The 22,303-nt window shown below is 36.3% G+C and overlaps 1 protein-coding gene across 1 annotated transcript in view; it reads right to left on the reverse strand.

Annotated features, from left to right (window-relative positions):
- Positions 1-15,367, reverse strand: part of Ugt8 (UDP glycosyltransferase 8) — an 86,673-nt gene extending 71,306 nt beyond the window's left edge. The window contains exon 1 of the mRNA XM_076933218.1: positions 15,287-15,367. The gene's annotated coding sequence lies outside the window, so the exon portion shown is untranslated. The remainder of the gene's footprint in view (positions 1-15,286) is intronic.
- Positions 15,368-22,303: the final 6,936 nt, after the last annotated feature.

Raw genomic sequence — 22,303 nt, forward strand, 5'->3', positions numbered from 1 at the left:
GTTGGCATGAACACCATGACCAGAAGCAGCTTATAGAGGAAGGATTTATTTTATTCACAGTTCCATATAGCAGTTCATTATCAGAAGCAGTGAGGACAGAAACTCATGTCGGGCTAGAACCTAGAGGCAAAAGTTGATGAAGAGGCCTGAAGGAGTGCTGTTTACTGGCTTGCTCCTTGTGGCTTCTTCAGGCTTCTTTCTTAAAGAATGCAGAACCACCAGCCCAGAGATAATATTATTCACAATGGGCTATTCCCTCCCACATTGATCACTAACTAACAAAATGCCTTATGGAGGCATTTTTCTCAACTGTGTCTCCCTTCTCTCTGATGACTCTCCTTGTGTCAAGTTGACATAAAGCTAGCCAGTACATGACTCAAGTCTCAAAAATGAAAGCATGAATGTTCTTTAACTATAAAGGAAATTTCCATTCATTTAACATATATTTTATTATTATTATCTGCTTGTCTTATTTCTGGCCCTGCCCTAGTGATGTTGAAACTTCATAAAGATGGTTTATGATCCTTGGACTGTTACTCTTTCATCTAAGCCAGAAAACTTCCAAATAATATGTATCCTTTGTTATCCAAGACAATTTTTATCCATTCTATACTATTTGAACAGCAGTCTAAGCCCACTGCCCAGTTTCAGTCCATATTTCTTCACAGGAGTGTTTCATCCCCACATAAGACAATATGTTGGAGGTGAATGGAATTAAGTCAGCCTGAACATGGTGAACATGGCTCTGGCATGCCTTGTTCTTCTACCCTATTCCCTTGCCTTGTTAAAAACCATTATATTACATTCCTGAAGCTGAGTCCCAAGGTCTACTCCCTTATTTAACCAATTCCTCCTTCTGAGGCTGACCACCAAGGGCCAGCTATGAAAGTATTGAAGTCTAACAATCAGAAGCTGCGTTTGGCTCATCCAGTTAACATGCTCAATTAAAAAGAAACACTTCATCCTAGCACAGGTATCCTTTTGTCCCTTATAAACCACCATTTTCCTGTGGGCCCATGTCTGTCTCCTCTTTGTCTAGAGGAAGTACCCTGTGACAAATGTCCCTTCCCCTCTCCCTTGTTTCCTTCTTCTTCTCCCTTATCCTCTATCTCCTGTCTTTGTCTCTTATTCCCTGCCCTCTGTCCTTCTGGGCAAATAAATCTTCTTTGTGCTGAGAACTTGGTCTTGGGGGTCCTGAGCTGATACCTCTTACTTTAGGAGGAAGAAAGGATTTATAGTAGATGCAGTAAGTAACAACAGGATGATAACTAAGTAAAAAAACTACATGGTAATATATTGTTTCGTCAGTTGCATTTTTGTTGGAGTTGACTATTTTGCTGGTTTGGATCTGTTGTCAAAGGATTACCTTAGACAAAAAAAAAAAAAAAAAAAAAAAAAAGACTGAGCAAGAAGGCTGCTACAAAGAGTGAGGGTTGCACGTACTAAGAGATTCGCAGAATCGGGGAGCATTGTTCAAAAGTACAATAACTGAAGGTTTCAATGGCATTGCAGGTTCTGAATGGGGGTAAAATATTGCTGACATCAAAATGACATAATTTTTATTTTTGACCTAGTTTATTTCAATTGTACGATGTTACTGTGACCAAGACATTCTGAATGTTGAGATATTTTTCTGTGGTATCATTCCTTCGAATCCCTGCTGTCTCAGATATGTAAAAACCCTTACCACAGCACATGGAAGCTTTCCACTCTTCCTGGAAAATGTTGTTAGTCCAATACTACCATACATTCCTAAAACTGTTTAACTTATTCATATTTTTCATTTGATCATGTAGTTCTCTCTGTCACCTGGCAAAATAGGGAATTGATTTTCTATTATCAAATCATTTTTCAAAAGTTGAGAAAAATATTCATCCTTCTAATGTTTAAAGTGTTTTGTAAAAAGTTCTTTTATTTTTCCAGTTTTCTCCTTCTCTACCCAGTGTGTGTTAATCGTAACACTAGAGAGTAAAAGCAACTTACCAAATACTTGCAGAAAGGCTCTGCACTTTAACAAAAATGCCAGAAATAGATACAATGAAAGGCAATTCATGCCAAAGGTTATACTGTAACTCAAAGAAGCACTTGTCATTAAACTTCTTTTTAAAACATTGTTTGAATATTAATGTAGCCAAAGAAAATACACCCAAGGAGCAGGAGCTGCTCTGTCTATAGGTCACTGGGTGATTATTGGAACAGGAGCTGCTCTGTCTATAGGTCACTGGGTGATTATTTGGACATGTTAGGATCTTTCACAAGGAAAGAAGGATCTGTTATTACAGTGAACCAACTTAAATTGAAAGGGGAAGGCAATTGTCTATGTAAAACCTTATGACACGATGAATTCAGTCTTTTTACATCATGTTATCTGCTATGTGTGGTTCTTACTCTAAAAGACTCAAAAAAAAAAAAAAAAAAAAACCAAGCAACACAAAGTTTTTCCTATTTTAGCAATTAGCTGAAAATGAACTCAGGATGTAGAGGCCTGTAGAGTTGTCTTCTTATTAGGTCCTTTCCCCATCCTTTTGTCGTTAACAATCTTTGAAGAAAATATAATTCTTCAGAGCTTTAACTTATCCCTCAATGATTTTCTCAGTTTATAAGCTGATTAGAACTGGCTTACAAGAGAAGCCTTTGAGACTTGGTGTAAGCTGGCTTTGTAGGTATACTTTCCGTAGGTGTATTCTAATGAATCACAGACCTTTATCTCTTAATGAGAATTTTCTCAGAAATGTACCCGTCATGGCCTATAGCCATTATAAATTTAATATTCTTGAAATCAAACCTGCCATTTCTTCTTGCCTTGCCAGAAACAAAGAGATTGGTTATATATATATATATATATATATATATATATATATATATATATATATATGATCTAGCTGCCCAGTGCAAAGAGATCTGCTGATCATCCTTCAGGGCTTCAACTTTCTCTGTCTCCTTATGTAACTGATGACTAGTTCTTACACATTTCTTTTCCTATCTACCACAAGAATACACCCGGTGGTAAGCTCCCAGCTTAACTCTAGGCTTTCCAAACCTAGTCTTCATAATGCATTATGTATGCTCTTTCCAAGATGCAAACTGTAATCTCTCTGCTGCCTGAATCTTGTCTGATGAAGTTAGAAACACCTTCCTATGGCCAAGAACACTTCATCTAGTTGTCTTCTGGCTAATGGAGTCTCCTTTTTTCTACTTTCTGCCTCACCTTCCTGCCATTTATTTTTCCCTCAATTTAACAAACACTAAAGGTTTATTTTATGTCAAATGGTGTGAATATAGGAGGAAGTAGGTAAGGTGAAACATTTTAAATACCACATGTAGAAGCATATACAGAGCCTCATGTTATCTTAAGTGCTAGATAGAAAGGGTAGAAGATATTCTGAAAGATTATTTTGGCTGGATCACCACTCTCATTATTGGAGTATGGTATTCCTAAAAATATCTATATTTTCATGCCTACGCATCTTATCTTTGTCTATCAGCTCATACAAGCATATTTGTGGCTCAGGGTATGTAGCATTTCTTCTAGGAAGCCCATCTCTGATACCCAAAATCTGGGCTTGGTATTTTTCAGCCCATGCAATGTCCTTGTCATTGTAGTTCTTGGTTACTTTTCTATGGTTCAGAGATACAGGACTCTTCTTTCTCCCTGACTTCCAGCACAGCTGATGTAACAGAGCAGACCAACAGTCATCAGTCCTTGACCAATAAAGAAAAAAAATGCTGCTACCAGAGACAGAACCAGAGGCTTAAACCTTAAAATCTCTTTCTTATTGAACAGTATTCATGTCTCAGTCCAGTATGCGTTAATCATTTGGTTAATTATGGCTAGCCTGAAAACCCATGCATCTCTTCTGAGTCAGACTCGCAAAGTGATTGACAATATGAGGCAGTAGGTATCTGGTATTGGCATCCAGTGGTAGACATCTCAGTCCCACTCACACATGAAGGACCCAAGCTTTATGTCCTTATAATTTCCTTGGTCTGAGGGAATTCATAAATCTGAAGAGTACAATAACTCTAAAACAAACCTGTCATAATCATAAAGGACCCCACTTTGCAAAATACTTCTAAGTAGGAGGCTTTATGGAGACTAGAGTTAAGACTTATGAACCACTCTAGACATGGTGATATACCTCCTTAACCCTAACATTCTTGAGACAAAGGCAAGCAGATCTCAAGTAATGAGTTTCAGGCCAGCTAGGCCTATGTACTGAGACAGTATCTTAAAAAAACATTAAAGAAAAATTTAAGTGTGATCTGTCAAAAATGAATCAGCAGGTGAAGTCAATTATGTAAAAGGAAATAGGTGAAGTTCATAATTCAAGTGATTTTATTTTTGAATCCAGGTGTGTCACAAGTAGGCCATCTGATGCAAATTATGTTACCCACTGACATCCATTTAAACAAATTAATACAAACCAGCCTGTTTTCATTGCTTTTGCATTACTTCTTGCTTTACTAAGTCTATGTGGGTACCAAGCCACGGCAATACCCATATCCCTAACATCTCTTAGAACCCTTGGAGTTCTGGAGATGCTCCCATCCCAGTACTGTTACTCCTCCTCTACCACATTCTACTCCCCAAGAAGAAGACTCAGCTGCACGGTAAGCCTCATGCAAACCATATTCCTTCCTTCTCAGGGCATGGGCAAGGTCTACGATGTATCTTGTATAATTCTACTAGAATTTCTTCCAAGGAAATGAAAATCCACATGGTGTGAGAAAGCAGAACTTAGCTTTGGGAATGATCTCTTTAACCTAAAGATGAGAATTACAAAGAGCACATATTGTCTGAAGGATTATACTCATGCTGATTCTTGGAGTGTCTGTTGAATTCCCTCAATATCATTTCACTGTATGTATGTAAATCCCATCTACATTCCTTAGCTCTACTGTCTATCCCACCACAGAAGTTCCTTTGTGCTTATTCCGACAGATAAGAGCTTTCCCTGCTTGCAGTAGACCCTATAAAGCACACGATTATAAGGGCTGGATTTCTTGAGTGATTGACTCTTTAAATTGATCCCAAATATCTATTGAGTGAGTAAATAAATGAATTATATAAGTAAGTAGACTAGATAGCTGCAAATTTTTGGGACATTAAGCTCTTTAATTTTGAAAGGATAATATTAGTTGGAGCTTTATTTCACTAAGGAGCTAGAAATTTAATTTATAATTTAAATGTTTCGATGATTTCGTAGCCACCTTCTCTTCCCATTTCTCCAACTATAAAGTGCTGCTCCTTGAGCTAGCCACGTCTGATCCCTTTTGAGTTTACTTGTGCTAGTTCTTCCCAGCCCAGCCCAGGATTCTGTTCTTCCAAAAAAAAAAAAAAATGGTGATATAGTTGGGATGTAAGTATCCTCTGTGCCAAAACTAAGATGTTTACCCAAAACTTCAAAGTGATGGCACACATGTAGAGGTAGAACCGTGGTGGTTGGATCATAATGGTTCCATCCTTAGAGATGTTTCTGTCTTTATAGTAGAAGCTTCATGATCCTTTCACCTTTTCTCCCAGGTTTAATTGCAGTAACAAGTCATCATCTGTGAGGCATGTTTTCCAGCCTCCAGAGCTATAAGAAATAGATTTATATTGCTTATAAATTATCCAAGCTAAGGTTTATCTTAATGCTAGAAAAAAATCAAGGAAAATACATACAGATATGTTCCAATAAAATTCTATTTATGAATACTGAAGCTTGAGTTTCATGTGTCCCAGAATGTGATTCTCCCTTGGATTTTTCTTTTTTTCAGTTAAAATCATAAACACTATTTTTGCATGGGAATTATGCAGTACCGTGCAATGGGTCCAGATTTGCTCATGGCTTGTCAACTGCTTTGTAGGTCATCAATATGTAATCATCCAAAACAGAGTGAGCATATAGAATTCTAGAGCACAGCATCCTAAGTAGAGGGGTTCATAATTGCAAGAGTAAGAGACAGTGGCATGCTTGTGGTTGAGGAACAGACTGTGGATCAAGTCAATGGAGGAGGCTAAATTTGCAAAGGACTTGGGAAACAAACACTATTTAGAACTGACAGTGTGCTGTTTTCCAGAATAAGATGGTGAGCTAGATAATTTTGATTAGGAGATTTATCTAGAATCAGTGAAAACAGCTTAAGCTTCTTGTTGTTGGAAGACAAAGCTTAAAAGGTTATCCTGTTAAATGGGCCTAAGAGCCATCTGGAACCTGGAGTTGTGTGCTGTCTCTTTCACATAATTCTTGGATCAATTAGCATGCCTGCCTAAATGCAATGCTGAAGGTTGGCATGTGTTCACCAGCCTTATCTATTCTTTCTTCATCAGTTTACTAATGGGACGCAGTAGTTTATGCAATTCAGTTTCACAATGGATTTAACATCTTTACCTAATTAACATCAAGACTTTTCATCTTGATTAGTCACTTGCTGTATCTTTTCTCTATTGTTTTCTTTAAACACATTTCCTTTTTTAAATCAAAATATAACTATATCGTTTCCTTTCTTTCTTTTCCTCCCTCCAACTCCTTTTATTTATTCCCAGCCTCACTTCCTCTCAAATTCATGGCGCCTCGTTCTTTGTTATCGTTTTGTGTGTGTGTGTGTGTGTGTGTGTGTGTGTGTGTGTTGAGTTGTATTCATTCAGGGTTGCATGTATATATAATTTCAAAGCTGACTACTTGATTTTGAAAAATAAATTATGAGGCTCATCTATTCTCCCAGGAGTCATTGCTTGATTGGCAGTTTTTTGTCTGTAGGTGGAGCCTGTAAGATTCTCCCCTTCACTTTTTTTCATTTAATCAAGTGATCAGTATATAGCTTTGTTACATGCAGAAAAACATTAAAATCAAAATGTCTATGGCAATAATTGTTACCAATGAAAATTATATTTCTTTAAATTTTTATAACCTGAGTTGGAACTATAAATCTCTTAACTTTTCAAAGAAGAAAGCTAAGGTCAAGAACCTTCATCAACTGGATCTCCAGGCTGCTTCTAAGATGAGTTGCACGTATGTATCTAAAACTGTTAAAGCACTACAATCGTTTAAATTATATTTAAGATGATAATTACAGTCAAGGTGCTGTTGTTACTAAAACATATTCAGGTGCACATAGACCAGAAGAAAGAACCGCAGCCTCTAAAATTTCTGTGCTGAACTTTAAAACTGCCATTCTTTCTGGTTCTTTCTGTGCATTGTAAGGAAGTGGAGGGGGACTTTGAGCTGAGCTACAGTGATGACTAATGACATTTTTATTCCTTTCAGAAAGAAAGCCTTTAACAATTAGGCTGTGTTATCATAAAATGTTCATTTGTCCAAAGTCTGATTCCTTGCCCATCAATACTTCTTTGTGAGGGGTACGTCCCTAAAACATGCCTTTGTGTGAAGTGGAATGCAAACAGAGGCGTTTAGTTAAGGAATCAGTGAAATGAACAATGGGGCTTCAGAAAAGCTAAAATCAAGAATGAATATATATATATATATATATATATATATATATATATATATATATAATCTCCATGTGCTATTCATTACCTGTTGAAACAAATATTTCCACTAATATAACAAAACTTCAGTTTAATATAATCAAAACACTGATGGAAATCCAAATTACATTCTCAGTGGGAGGGTAAAGGCCACATGAAAGCTACTTTCTTGTGTATTCTTAAATAATTTAGATTGAAAATGCTCTGTTGCTTTTTAACATCTCCTTCCCACCTAGAAACATTTTAGTGTTATATTTTGATGACAAGTATCCATGTCCTTTAGCTGATATTTGCAATGCAGCTAAATCCGTTGAGGTCCAGCCTTACAACTGTCATCTTGTTCTTTGGCCACATCATCTTCTTTCATTAATATTTAACATTTGGGGAGAACCAACATAAGGTTGGATACATAATGAACATGTATTTAATGAACTCATATGTCCAACCTGGCAAGAAAGGACCATGAGTATATAAAGCATCCATGTAGCACAGAAAATTAAATCAACATAAAAACTCTATAATTTGTCTCTGGTTCACCAAGAATGCTGAAGAGAAACATTGCCAAGGGTGTTATGTGTACAGAGCACTGTGGATCTGAAGTCTCTGTAACAGGACGTAAGGAAATAACATACTGGGAGAAGGAACTGATGAGGCACTGAGAAAAGGGCCACAGCTCTAGTGATATCTTTTTTTTTTTTTAGTAGTAGTACATGGCCAATCGGGAGATTGATGGACAACCAATGAGTCTCTTCTCTTCATTATCTCATGTTACACATCTGTAAACCACACTGCACTGTGTGATGGGATGCTGGAACCACTGGGCCTATTTCTGCTTCAATTCATGAACAATGCAGTTATTTACCAAGATTCTAATTTCTTGTTTCCAGACTAAGATCCAGCTTTTTCTGCCTAACTAATTCCAACTCTTCTTCACTGAGACTCCAAAGATCCCAATTTAGAGATCTACAAAGGTCACCTATTCTGGAAAAAAAAAATACCTTAGGCACCAGAGTCTAAATTAAATCTTCCCTGTTTGAATTCCTATAGTATGTTGCAAATTCTTTTATCTTACATGATTGTTATGTGAATTTTGTTTTGGGTTTAGTGAGGTATAAGTTATATTCTGATTGAAATAAGCGGTTGCCCTTTATGGATGAGATGAGAAGATTTGAAGTTATTTTCTATGATATTCAATCTTGATAATTAAGTAGAATCGCCTTAGACACAAAGTTCTGGGCCTGTCTGTGAGGGCATTTTTAGAAAGATTTACCTGAGGAAGTTCCACCCTGAAAATGGGCAGCACCACCCCATGTGCTAGGGACGCAAACAGAATGAAAAATATAGGACACATTAAACATCAGCATGTATTTATCCCTGCTTCCTGATTACAGGTGCAATGAGACCAGTTTCCTCATGTCTCTACTCCCAAAACTTCCCACTGTGATAAACTATGTCCTTTTAAATTATAGGCCGAAATAAACCTGTACTTCCTTAAGGCATCTTGTTAGGCATCTTGCCACAGCATAAGTAAAGTAACCAATGTGTCATCTTAGCGTATCTCAAGAACAGGCTATTAGTTATAGTCACTGTGCTGTAAAATAGGTGTTCAGAATTCATCCCTATCATAATTTCAAGTTTGTGGACAATAGCTTCTTATTTCACCCACCCTCTACTCCTGTCATGAGATCTTGTTGGTCTCCAGCTTGCAGTAATTCTCCTGCCTCAGGTACCCAAGTAGCCAGGATTTCCAAAGTAGAGATTTTATTTTCTTAGAATAAATACCCAGGTTTTAGTATCTTTCACCATCCCAAAATATAGTAAAACATAGGTTGTTTGCTATGCTTGTGATAAAAATTTGCATTCTTATCAATAGTATACAAGGGCTCATTATTCTCTATATCCCAAACAGAAGTTGTTATTATAGTTTACATATTTATCACAGCTATCCTTACAGGTCTAAGTTGATATCTTACTGGTATTTTTATTTATATTCTCTTTGTGTTTAGTGGTATGCAATACTATTTATAAAGTTGTTGGTCATTGGCATATTTCCTTTATAAGGTATATATTCAGAGCCTTTGCACATTTTTAAATGTAATTATTTATTATTAATATTAATGCGATTATGTGTGTATGCATATGAGTATGTGTGCATGCATGTGTATGTGTGTGTGTGTGTGTGTCTGTATAACATACATGTGATAAATGTGTGGTCCTCACATCACAGAACACATAAGTAAGTCAGAGGGCAACTTTCAGGAGTTGTCTCACTCTTTCCCTTCTGCCTTCCTGTTTATATAGTTACTTACCTTGTGTTTACGTTGAACAATTTTCATATATCAGAAACAAATATTACATGATTAAGATCTATGATCCTTTATCTGATGCTATATTTGGTTTCCTGATATTATGTTGGATTTATTCACATATGTGTTTTATTAGAAATTTTACCTTTGATTAGTTTTTGTTAGTGGCCTCTTTGATACTGGCATCAAAGTGCTTCTGAGATTGCAAAATGAATTTGGAAATGTTTACTTCTTTTTAATGTTCAGAGAGGATTAGCAACTATTGTTTGAATATGAGTTACTTAAAATTTGCTACTAAAATCATCAGTCCTTTGTTTTTTAATTAAATTTTCTTTTCTAATGGGAAATTTATGAGTCTTCTCCATGGTCAGTTTGTTAGATGTTCTATTTCTTATGGATGTCAGTTGACTCTTAGGCATTCATGAATTGTCTTTTTCTTCTAGATTATCTAATTTGATGATGTATCATTAGCCATAATAATCATTTAAAGTTTGCATATATGGTATTTTGCCTGCACAATATGTATGCACTGGCCAAGGAAATCAGAATCCTGAATTGCTTGGAGCTAGATCTACAAACAGCTCCCAACTTCCATATGGGTCCTCAGAATCTAACAAGAGATTTCTTGAAGAGAAGCCAGTGTTTTTTAACTATTGAGCCATCTTTCCAGTCCCACTTAGAACTATTTTATTATCTCTTTTTATCAGGACTTTTGTCTCTGATTTTATTTGTATTTTCATCTTTTGTCCTTGGTTTAGCTAAAGGTTTGTCAGCTTTTCACCTTCTCAAAGAAATTATGTATAGGTTTAAATACACATTTTAAATTATTTTTAGTTTCTCTTTAATTTAATTCTGCTCTTGTCTTAGTTATTTCATTTTTTTCTTCTAATTTTGAGATTAATATCTTTACCTTCTAGTTGTTTAAGATATTGCCTTTTGTATTTCTGTAGAATATCTATTGCTTGAAATAAGTCTTGTGTTGCTTAGCTATGAATCACCCTTGTCTCTAGATTGTAAATAACTCTTCTTTGACCCATTGGTTGTTGGCAAAGTACTGTGTGATGACAATTTTGTGAAATTTTCTTCTATTATTGATTGTATACCACTGTAATTGAAAGACACTTGATATAATTTTAATCTTACTAAATGTATTAAAACCATTTTATGGCATATTGCATTCTCTATCCATGATCATACTTCATCAGAACTTAAATACATGCTGTCCCTGGATAGAATTTACTCTCTATTTATCTCTTTTTATCTTTCTCCCACTTGTGTTGTTGGCTTATCTGTTAAACATTAAATTTAACTATTTGTCAAGAAATTCCTAAATCACTCTCTAAGTTACTTAAAAATCATTATCCTTTGTTAGTACTTTCTTGATGAGATAATAGTTCTGCCTCTCATTCAGAGCAGTCTTCTGTTGCTAGAGCAGAAGAGATAACACAAAGATATTATCTCTTATTACAAAAACCAGGAAAATATTTCTAGTGACTGCTCTCTATGAATGTATTAATAGAAAGAGATAAGACAGATTATATAATAAAAAAACAAACTTTAACAAAACCACAGAATCTTTAGTTTATCTGAAAGTAGTACTACTTAGAAGATTCTTGATAGATGTACAGGAAGAGTCCCAAATCTTTGGAGGTTCCAGAATTTCATCTCTATATAAAATGATTCAAATTTTAAACTATATAGTTTCATGTTTTTCAGAACTATTTAACCAGGTAATTTTTGCAGTAATTTAGAGAATAGAATAAGCACCTCACAGCATACACTCAGAAGATCCTTGATGAGATGGTTCAGTAAGGAACTAAGACAGGCAAAGGAGACATTTAAAACTGATAACATGTATGCAATGGTAGAGTAAGGTTTAATATCTGCCAACTTCATTCATTTTGCAAATCTGCTTAAAACTGAAAAAACAGAAAATAGAAACTTAGAAAAAAACTGAATGACAAGCACAGAAGAGTGTCACATTGGAATCAGAATCCTAAAAGACTTTTGGAATAGGGTTTGAGGTCTAACATCTGTGATTGTAATAACTCCAGGGAATATGGAAGAGAACAGACACTAATTTTCAGGCTTTACAAACACACCAGATTTGGGGGGTTTAGTTACAGACATGTACACCAATAGTTGGTTTTATAAAAATGTAATAACAGTTATAAACAGTAAATATCACTCTGCTGATAGGCACTCACTTAGTAATCATTTTATCCTCATCACCTCCCTATGAGGTACAATTTATTTTCATCGGTGTTTTTTTTTAATTACAAGGCTATTTTTTTTTTAATTTTTTTTATTGGATAGTATGTTTACATGTCAGATTTTATCCCCTTACCCCATTCGCTCCACCACCCAGGAACCCCCTATCACATCCACCCTCCTCCTGTTTATAAGACTATGTGCCCCCACCTACCCCCAAACTCCCACCTCCCCACCCTCGAGTTCCCCCCCCCCACTCGGTGTTCAGCCTTCATGGGACCAAGGATCTCGTCTCCCACCTATGCCTGACATTTTACTAAAAGGGAAACTGATATCCACTGGGATTAAACAACCTGTCCACAGCAAATGAAGCAAAATTTAAACCAGGCAGCTTTGTTTCAAATGAGGCTTAATTCCATATCCATTATCTTATGTCATATCCCTAAAACTGTGTTTTAATAGGCACATCCATGCACACACACACACACACACACACACACACACACACACACGTGTGCGCACGCATTCACACACATACACACAGAGACAGAAAGACAGAAAGACAGAAAGAAAGAATGGGAAGAGATTTACTCATTGTTTTTGTAATGAAGATCTTGGAAATCTTGGAAAAATTTTGTTTCAAGTCTGAAACAATCCTGTTCCCAGAGGAAATATTCACCAGTCCTCTTCATTGGCACTAAAAGCAACCGTGCATGGGAGTGTTGTCTCCATCTGCTTCCATGCTGCAGGGCCATGGTGATCTAATGAAGTATTAAGCCATGTTCATCCCCATCCCAGTAGAACTGGTAACTTAATGTAAAAAGCTGATACGGACAAATCTGTATTTCTCTGTGTCCTCCAGTCTTCTTGACAGAGGCTCTCCAGTCATTTGCAGAACTGTCTAAGTGGGCCCCCTGGATGGACTGACACTCGGGTCATCTCACATACCCGGTCAATACTTTCTGAGCTTTTTAACAAGCTATATTTGGTTTGGTTTTGATAAAAGATGGAACATTTACATTTCAAGAAAAGTCTCTAGTTATTAGAAACTTACTTCCTGAAAAAAATACCATAAAAAGCACATTTAAAATACCAATTCGTTACATCACTCATTAAAAAAAAAAAAAGACAAGAGACTTTCAACAGAATCCCCACTCACTCTGACAGTAATAATGCATAAATTATGAAAAATTCTATTATAAGTTTCTGTCTTTCTAAAATTGTTCCTATGAATACTAAAATCTCTAATGACTATGATGGAAATATTTAGACAATTCTCAACTTGCATAGTCACATGTACCACCTCTGCCTGATTTTATGTTTTTTTTTTCCAACCTGTTTCTTTACCTATAATTCTCTTCCTCTTCTTGTTTTGGTAGATCCATAACCATTTTCAATTCCCAGCTAACCATTCACCTATTCAGAAGGCATATTCTAACCTTTATTGTAACATGTATTTATGTATATTCCTACTTTGTTTAAAATTTGGATTTTTTTGTAGTATTTCTGTTTTTCTATCTAAATTACATCATTAGAAAATTTTATCTTTAATCCTTTATATGGCATCAACCCCTAACAGAGCACCGAGCTTGAAACAGTGAGAGTGATATTTAATGGAAGGAATGTGTGGAAAGGACTACTTGATATTTTGTGTCATATATGCCATAGTTTTAAACATATTCTTGGCTCAGTGTATAATGTATTTATTAATTAGCCCCATATTATTAATAAGTTAGCCCCATATTGAATAGGACATTAGGTTAAGATACACTATTGGTCTCTGAAAAATAAATGCATAAAAAGACACTCATTAATATTCCATAGTTATGGCATCACATCATAGAAAAATTTTGTATAAATCATATGCATAAACTAACAGGGCTTAAGAACTGGGAAGATATGTTGTTTGCTTGTTTGTTTGCAGTACTGTAAATGCAAAGCAAAATTACATGCATGGTACACAGGTGCTCTTCCTGAAGCCATGTCCCTCAAGAGAAAGGTCCTTAAGTATGCTGATCTGAAGTCTAAGATCCAGATTATAACTTATAATATGTATACAATTTGAAGTTACCCATTTTCACTTGCAGACATTAGGTTATAATTCATTCTGAAATTTTGACAAAGAAAAGTAAAAACAGAAATAGAAGCAATGATAACAATTCTATTAATCCATCCAATTGTCAGATATCTGCATGGGACTTTAAAAATGCAGCTCTCTGTCAAAATGCAGCTCTCCGGCAGTCACCTTTCATCTGTCCCGTTATGTCCTACAGTAAGAGCCCTGTATCCTTTGATGTTAATGAATACTACTTCAGACCCTTTCAGAGAGCTCTAGTCTAAACCTGATGACCAGCTGTATACTCATCTTCTGAACTCACCCAAATTTAATCTTTTAAAATTTAATTTACTTTTATTTATATGTAAATGTCTGTGTGTATGTATGTACTCATGTGTGTCTATATTGATGGAAGTCAGAATAGGGCATCAGATTCCCAGGAACTGGAGTTACCAGTAGTTCTGAACTACCTAAATCTTAATTTAAACAGTAGTAGCTTCAGGTTAGCTCTCTGAGTATCCTTTGACTGATGGACTTTCCTCCTGTTTACCATTTGTAAATCTCAAGAATAACTGTAGCATGTGCTAAAAATGCAACAATCTGAGAAATGGATGAACTTACTTACTGTCCCCTTCCCACCAAGAACAGGGTGGTTCTTCAACATTTTCACCCAGAATGCACTATGACTCTAGTATTTAAAAAACAAACAAACAAACCTACAAACAAACAAAAACATGGCAGGCTTATGGGTCTCCATCCAAGGATCTCCCAGCTAAAGATGCCAATGCACATGCTCGAGGCAACTTCTTAGACCTCTGGAGAACAGACTCAACAGATACTCTGTTTCCTTTCGCAGAGCTGCCTACATAACTCATTTCATGTATGGGCTTTTCTGCCTCTCAGGACTCCAACATTGAAAAATGAGCTGTTTTAATAATTAATGTATCTTGTTTGATATAAACCCCCATTTAGTGATATAATATATGCATTTAAAAGGGACAGAGACATGTTAAAAAATCTTTTCTTTAACTGTTATTTCTGATTTTAATCAGTGAATAGCTTCCCTGTAATGTCAAAAGAAAATAGTTTTTCCACAAATAACTAATTTTTCTCTGCCCATTCTGGTCCCTAAATGGATCCATGTAGTTTCTTGAATTATAAACTCATAAATGAGTTCCCTTTCTTGATATTTTCAACTTCATATTCCAATATGACCCTGAGCCAGACTTCCCATAGACTTACTGAAAGAACTCTTCAGCAACAGGCTCTTCTTTCTGTCCAGAGCTTTGGGATATCTTGGGAACTAGTGGGGTTCAACTCTCTTGGGGCTTGTTTAAAATGAGTGCTGGTAATCAGACACACCTTAAGAAGTCAGGTGGCTCTCCCAGAAGAGAAGCCCAATAGAATTCTAAATGAAACATTAGTCTATGAGGCTAGAATTAAGGGATAAGGAAAGGAATACCCACTCAAATGTTTCCTTCCTAACTTGTAAATCCAGCCAACCCTGCCTGTCTAAAATCGTGCTTGTAACTATTGTTATTTTGAACTAAACAATCAATCTTCATTTGTGACTTTTAAAGCCTTTAAAGCCCATAATAACAAATGATGCAACTTTTAAAATGAGCTATCTTTTGTTTGGGAATCCTTTTTCATCATAATAGTTCAGTGTAGCCTCTATCAGGTAATTCAGTATGAGACCAACGTGATAAAAAGTATACAGGAAAAGGAGGGGTTGAAAAATGTCCAGATCATTCTCTTCTCTCCATGAAATTTTACTTAGAATATTTCCCAAGGTTTGTGGAGTATCTGGACAAACATTCAAAACATCCTGCTGAACTTGAAATCTGTCTATGTGCACGTTCTTGTACATATAATACACATTTCCAATCACAAATATTCTGAATTTTCAGAAGTCATTCAGATGAGGCAAAATCTGGCCCCGATGTTCACAGGAATGTAAGCTGTCCAAAGAGAGCTAGAACATGATTTAAATAATGAAAAAATATTTTATACTATTTGAAAGAAAAAAATTTAAAGGAATGCTTTGGGTTCATCACTGTGTGTTCCAACTCTCATCAGTGAAGCTTCTCCAGCAGATTTAAATTAACAGAGACCCTTGAAGAGAAGAGATTTTGCCACATCGCACACTTTCTCCCAAGGCTCAGACTATGTTTGTGAAAGAGGAAGCAGAAAAATTATAAGATCCAGAACATGCTTGGGAACATTGAGGAAAAGATGTTTTCCAGACACAACAGGAAAGGCCTGTTACACAGAGATACTGAAAGCAATTGTGACAACATATAAAAGTCCAAGCTCAAGACAGAAAATGCCCCAGCACTGAAGGCTGAAGATAAGATAGAACAGCAGTACCAGCTGACAATCTATTGGCACTTGATAACTGCAGTAAGAAGAAGAATCAATGTTCTTTAATGATCTGACCATCTGGTAGATTGAGCCCACTCCAGGTCAGGCTCCATACCCAAGACTAGTTAGTCAACACAAACCATATGGATTGAGGTGGAGGGTATATAGAAAGACAACGTTGGGTGAGAGGAGAGGGAAGAGTAGAGAACAGATATGGAAGGAGCTGGGAGACACAGGGTGAATATGATTAAGATATTGTGTGATATTCTCAAAGACTTAAAAAATATCATTTAAATTAGCTAGGCAATAATCATGCATTGCTAAAATTTCTTTCCAGGAGAAGATATAAGCAATGTCTAACCATCCTTCTAAGGTGTCCATGACAAACTGAGGTATAATTCTGTTTAAAGGTTACTCACAAGAACGAAAAGTTTAGAACATAGGTGGGGGGGGGGGCTATGTACTATGAATTAACTTCATTTATGGACTAAACTTGGAAACTCTTTGCCTAGTAGGGTGAGGGTTCTCATGTAGCCACATAGGTGGAAGCCCCCTCCACTACTTCCCTGGCCTATATAATATACCCATCCTCCAGACCACATACAATTAAGGCAAAATTGTGTACTCTTAGTGATAGGGAGTGCCTGTACACTCAAGTGAGGTTCTTATGGCTCTCCTCTTCCCTCCATGAGGGGATGGAAAAAGTTAAAAAAAAATCTACCTGGAATGATCCTTTTGCAAGAGGGCATAGCTAGTGATTGCTTGGCTAAGAAGACAATCACTCACAGCAAGACATGATTCAGTGAAAGGAGATTGTTTAGTTCTGAGAAAGCCACCTGAGCTCACAAACAGTAAAATCAAGCAAAGGAGGGTTGTTACTAACATGAAATATGTCTACCAATCACTGTGTATATGGTACTTGTAATAGAAAGATTCAATGTGTGAATGTATTTTTCTTTCCTTAAGGATTTAGCATAAAAAAGAAACTCAAGAACATTGTTAAATTATTTTACTCTAGACGAGTAGACTATTAACTAGTTTTTAAGGAGAATAAATTTTGGGCCAGTGTGATGGCTCAGTGAATGCAAATGTTGCTTCCAAACTTGGTGATCTGAGTTCAGTATCTGGGAACTACATGGTAGGACTAGAGAACTGACTTTCTAAGTTGTCCTCCTAACTCTACACATACAGTAAATAAATCATAAGTAAGTAAAAAATAAATAAATAAATAAATAAATAAATAAATAAATAAATAAATAAATAAATAAATAAATGTAATAAGGCAATTTTGAAAAAGGAAACAAATTTCCTAGGCATACTACAAAGAGAACAGCAAGGGACAGGAGAGATTATTCAGTGGATACAAGTAATACCTGTGAACCCTATTGACCTGTGGTTTGATCTTCAGTTGTCACAGTGGAAGGAAAGATACAATTCCTGGAACTTATCCTTTGACCTACACACACTTAAAAAAGAGAAATAAGCAGCCATGACAGAAACAGATTCCCCAAAGGAAGCTGATTTGTTTGTTTTGTTTTGTTTCCTGCTTGTTTTAAAATTTTTAATTATTTTTACTTTTTAAGTTATATTATGGTTATATTTCTCCATCCCCTTTCTTTCCACCAAACCTTCTCATCACTGTCTTTTCTCTTTTTCAAATTTAAAATCTCTTTTGTCACTAATTGTTAATACATGCATATATGTATACACATATATACATATATATCCAAATATAACTGTCTCAGCCTGTATAATGTTACAGATATGTAATAATATGTATATTTTTAGAGCTATTTGGTATTGAATAACAAGTTGGTATGTACATTGGGGAAGACTACTCCTCCCACTTGTCATCCTACCTTAGTTGCAGGTAGTTCTTTGTGTAGGGTTGAACTCTCATGGGCTTGTCCCTGTCCATTTTGGCATGTTTTCCTTGCTCAGTTTATGATTAGGCAATGAAATATGAGATTCCATGGGTGTATCTTCTGACATTACTATGAGACACAATCTCACAACAAACTCACTGGTCTGACTCTTAAGTCTTTCTTCTCCCTCCCTTAAGCCTTATTTAATACAATATATTTTATAATATTTTTCTTACCCCAAGTTCTCCCAGATTCCTCACCACATTCCTACCCACCTACTTCATGTTCAACCTCTCTCTCTCTCTCTCTCTCTCTCTCTCTCTCTCTCTCTCTCTCTCTTTCTCTCTAACAGAAAAAAAAAACAAAAGAAACCAACAAATAAAAACAAAATAAGCAAACTATACCAAAGAAAACCAAAGAAAAGCACACACACACAGACACAATAGGGTCAATTTTCTATTTCCTAATTACTCCCAAACAAGAGGCCTGCCTGTAGTATTGCTAATATACCCAGTCACTCCATTACATAAAACTGATTTATTTCCCCCTCCGTCATGTCCACTTACTCCTGTATGGCTCTGGAGATGAACCTACTTAGGGGTGGTGAGAGAATGAAAAACTAACAGATATTTTGAATTAGATGGTCTGGACTCTTGAATGGAGAAACTAGAAAAACTCTTGCTCCTCAGAAGCTCAGCATGTTTATTATAGAGAATTAAATAGAGACAGGTTGTTACATATAGCTGAGCAAGGAGTCAGGGTAATAGATAAATTATGAAACAGGGTATATGGTATAGAGAAGACTCAAGGAAGCTTAGCTAATTTCAGTTGGATCAGATTCTATAGGGGCATGGTATTCAAGACATAACTATTAGAGGAAGAGAGTTGTAGTAGACATTTTCTGCACATACTGTCAACACTGACATGTATACCATAAGGACTTTCCCATTTCCCTCTGAGCTTTACTTCAAGGTAAAGGTAATATTTCTCTCTGGTCTGTCATGATGGGGACCTTGGTGTTGATATACCCATGTCATTGCACAATTCACTGAGAGCTTCTTCTGCTCGCCGTCCAGCAGCTATCAGCTGTAAATAACTTCTCAGTTAGAGGTAGTACTCTGCATCCACTTTCCTGTTCAGGACTTGTGTATGTTGACACAGTCTCTGTGAGTTTAAATGTGCATCAACCTTGTTGTGTCTAAAAGATATAGTTTTCTTGGAGTTGCCCATCATTTCTTGGAGTTGCTAGTTACCTCTAGCTCTCATTACCTTATGCCCTCCTCTTCCACATAAGATATCTGAGCCTTGGGCTTCAACACAGACATTCTATTTATGATTGAGTGCTCTAAGATTTTTCACTATCTGTATGCTGCCCAGTTGTGGGTCTTTTTGTTAATTTCTGTATGCTGAAGTAAGAAGCATCTTCAATGAAGATTAAATGATGCATTAATTTATGGATATAGAAATACTTCATTAGGAAGTATTTTCTTGCTATGTTCATTCATCAGAATAGTAGTAGGGTCTATCTAGTCTTAGGTTCTTAGTTTTACTATCAGTTCCAGATGGGGGTTCCATCTCACAGAATGGGCCATAAATCCAATGTTTAAAAAAGTGGTTTGTGATTCTCCTAATATCTGTGTCACTATTGCACTCTGTTTCTTACAGGCAGGTCTCTGTTGCAGATTCAGGGTTTGCAGATGGGTGAGAATAATGATTAATTTTCTTCTATGGTGTTGTGTCTAATGCTTTCTGGTGCCAGGACTGCTACTTAGTAGGGGCGAAGCTTCTATTGAGGCTTGGCTTCTCCCTGCTTTATCACATAGGTGAGGTTCTCCCTCATCACCCTACTTACCCAAATTTATGTTCTTTAGTTCTCTTTGACTGGCTTTGACATCCTATTTGCCTCCAGCCATTCCCATTTGCAGGCATCAACCAAATGTGACCCAAGAGGAAAGTTTCATCACTATTTCCCACTCAACCATACTTTCCTTATTATTTCATCTTTTTTCACACCCCAACTTTTTGTGGAGGGAAAACTACTCCAGTTTTACTTTTCAGTTACAGATTAAATAAGATGTTTTTTCATAGATATAATAATATAAGTTTCTACATAAAATTACAGGAGAGGAATACGTTTTTGCAAAATAAGCCAAGTTGGGAGAAACAGAAAATTTTAAATGGTTTGTGCTTCTGAAATATTTGCCTTGAAGCTGTTACCATGGCTGACTGAATCCAGGCTCATGATGGGAATGATAGTGGCTAATTAATTAAGTAGTTAGATGGTTTACCATGTAGGGTGTGTTCATTTTTTTAAACATAATAGACATTTTGCAATATTTTTTTGTACAAGATAACAATTTTTCTGTGATAATGGAGTGGTTTTGGTTTTGCCAGATGTCCCTTTACTGGAAGTATTAATATTGTTTAATAAAACCATTGGGGTATGCTGAGAAAGTCACACAGAGAGCCCACAAGTCCCACTCAGGTGATACACACTGGACATCAGAAAAACTGCATGTACAACTGGTTACACTGGAGACACAAACAAGCATTGTGTAGACCTAGCCTAGAGTAATGGAATGTTTTTAAACAATAACAAAAACACCCTCACAAAGGCAAAGGAGAGTAGGAGGGGGATGGGATGAGGTGGTTGTGGAGGGGTAACCAGGAAGAGGGATATCATTTGAAACATAAATAAGTAAAATTATTAAAAAAAGAATAACAAAACCAATAGGTGATATATAGATAAAGACATAGATAGATAGATAGATAGATAGATAGATAGATAGATAGATAGATAGATAGATATGAAATATTTACCAGTATGGCCTATAATTGATAGGGGCTGGGTATTCTAAAAATTGATGATCTTTTGAAGGTTGGAGACACTACTTAGTCAACAAAACTGGATGCTTCATTATTCTAAATATGTTGCTGAGTCCTGGAGCATTTCTGGAGAGTTGGTAGTCTTTGATCCACATTGAAACCCAGAGAAGCTAGATACCAATGTTGGTGAAAAAGGTGGCAGTAGCAGGGGAGACAAGTACACTCACAACAAAGAAGTGAAAGAATATATGAAGGTCTGCTTTTCTCCTTGAACTTCTTTATACCTGGGCTACCAGAGGTAGATGCCACCCTCTCTTAGGAAAGGTTGATCTTTCTTCAGTTAATTATTCCCCCAAATGCCCCCAGGCACCTGTCTGTTAGTTAAGTCCCAATCCAACCAAGTTAACAATATTAACTGTCACAAATCTACTACTTTTGAAATTCACAAACAAATATGTCACTTTTAAGTCATAAGTCATAGTCATGGTGTCATAAGTCATAATGGAAGGGTCATAGTTCAGAATGTATTCAGCCAACTTTAAAGTTTCTATCGTCTTTAACTATTCTAATTCTAATACTTTAACAGATCTAATACTGCTCAACTAAATGCATATTCTCTTTTGAAACTCAGGTTATCTCTGTAGTATAAGGTCCTGTGATATCAAAACAAGATTGCATAACTTCCACCTACCATGGTACAGAGTAAACATTTCCAGTTCTAAGGGAGGAGTGGCAGCAAAGCATAGGAGGAATGAAGCAATGCAAGACTGTAGCTCAGCAGGTGAAACATTAAATCTTATAGCTCTATGTCAGTCATCTGGGGCTCATGATGGAATCATATGGCGTCAAAGGTCTAGAGTTAATTAAGTCTATGCCTCCAGCTCTGCCAACCACAGCACACACAGCCAATTCCACTCTTCCTCCAGCTTTGATTGTGAGATGTCTTATGGTTCTGGCATTTCCAACATCCTGGGTAGGGCATCCATTTAAACATTTCTTTCCCCTTTGCAGTTTAATCCAGTGGTTCCTCCAAGCCTTTGTGTTGAATCTGGTTCTACTACATATTTGTTGACCACAGTGGCCTTCCAAAACTCTAGCAGGAGCTTCCCTGACTACATCTCCTCATTCTTTCACGAATCATGTGTATAAAATCTATATCATATGGACATTACTACTGCCTGATTGAGATATAGATGTACTCATT

The sequence above is a fragment of the Arvicanthis niloticus genome, chromosome 4, assembly GCF_011762505.2.
Source record: "Arvicanthis niloticus isolate mArvNil1 chromosome 4, mArvNil1.pat.X, whole genome shotgun sequence".
Classification (NCBI taxonomy): Eukaryota; Metazoa; Chordata; class Mammalia; order Rodentia; family Muridae; genus Arvicanthis; species Arvicanthis niloticus.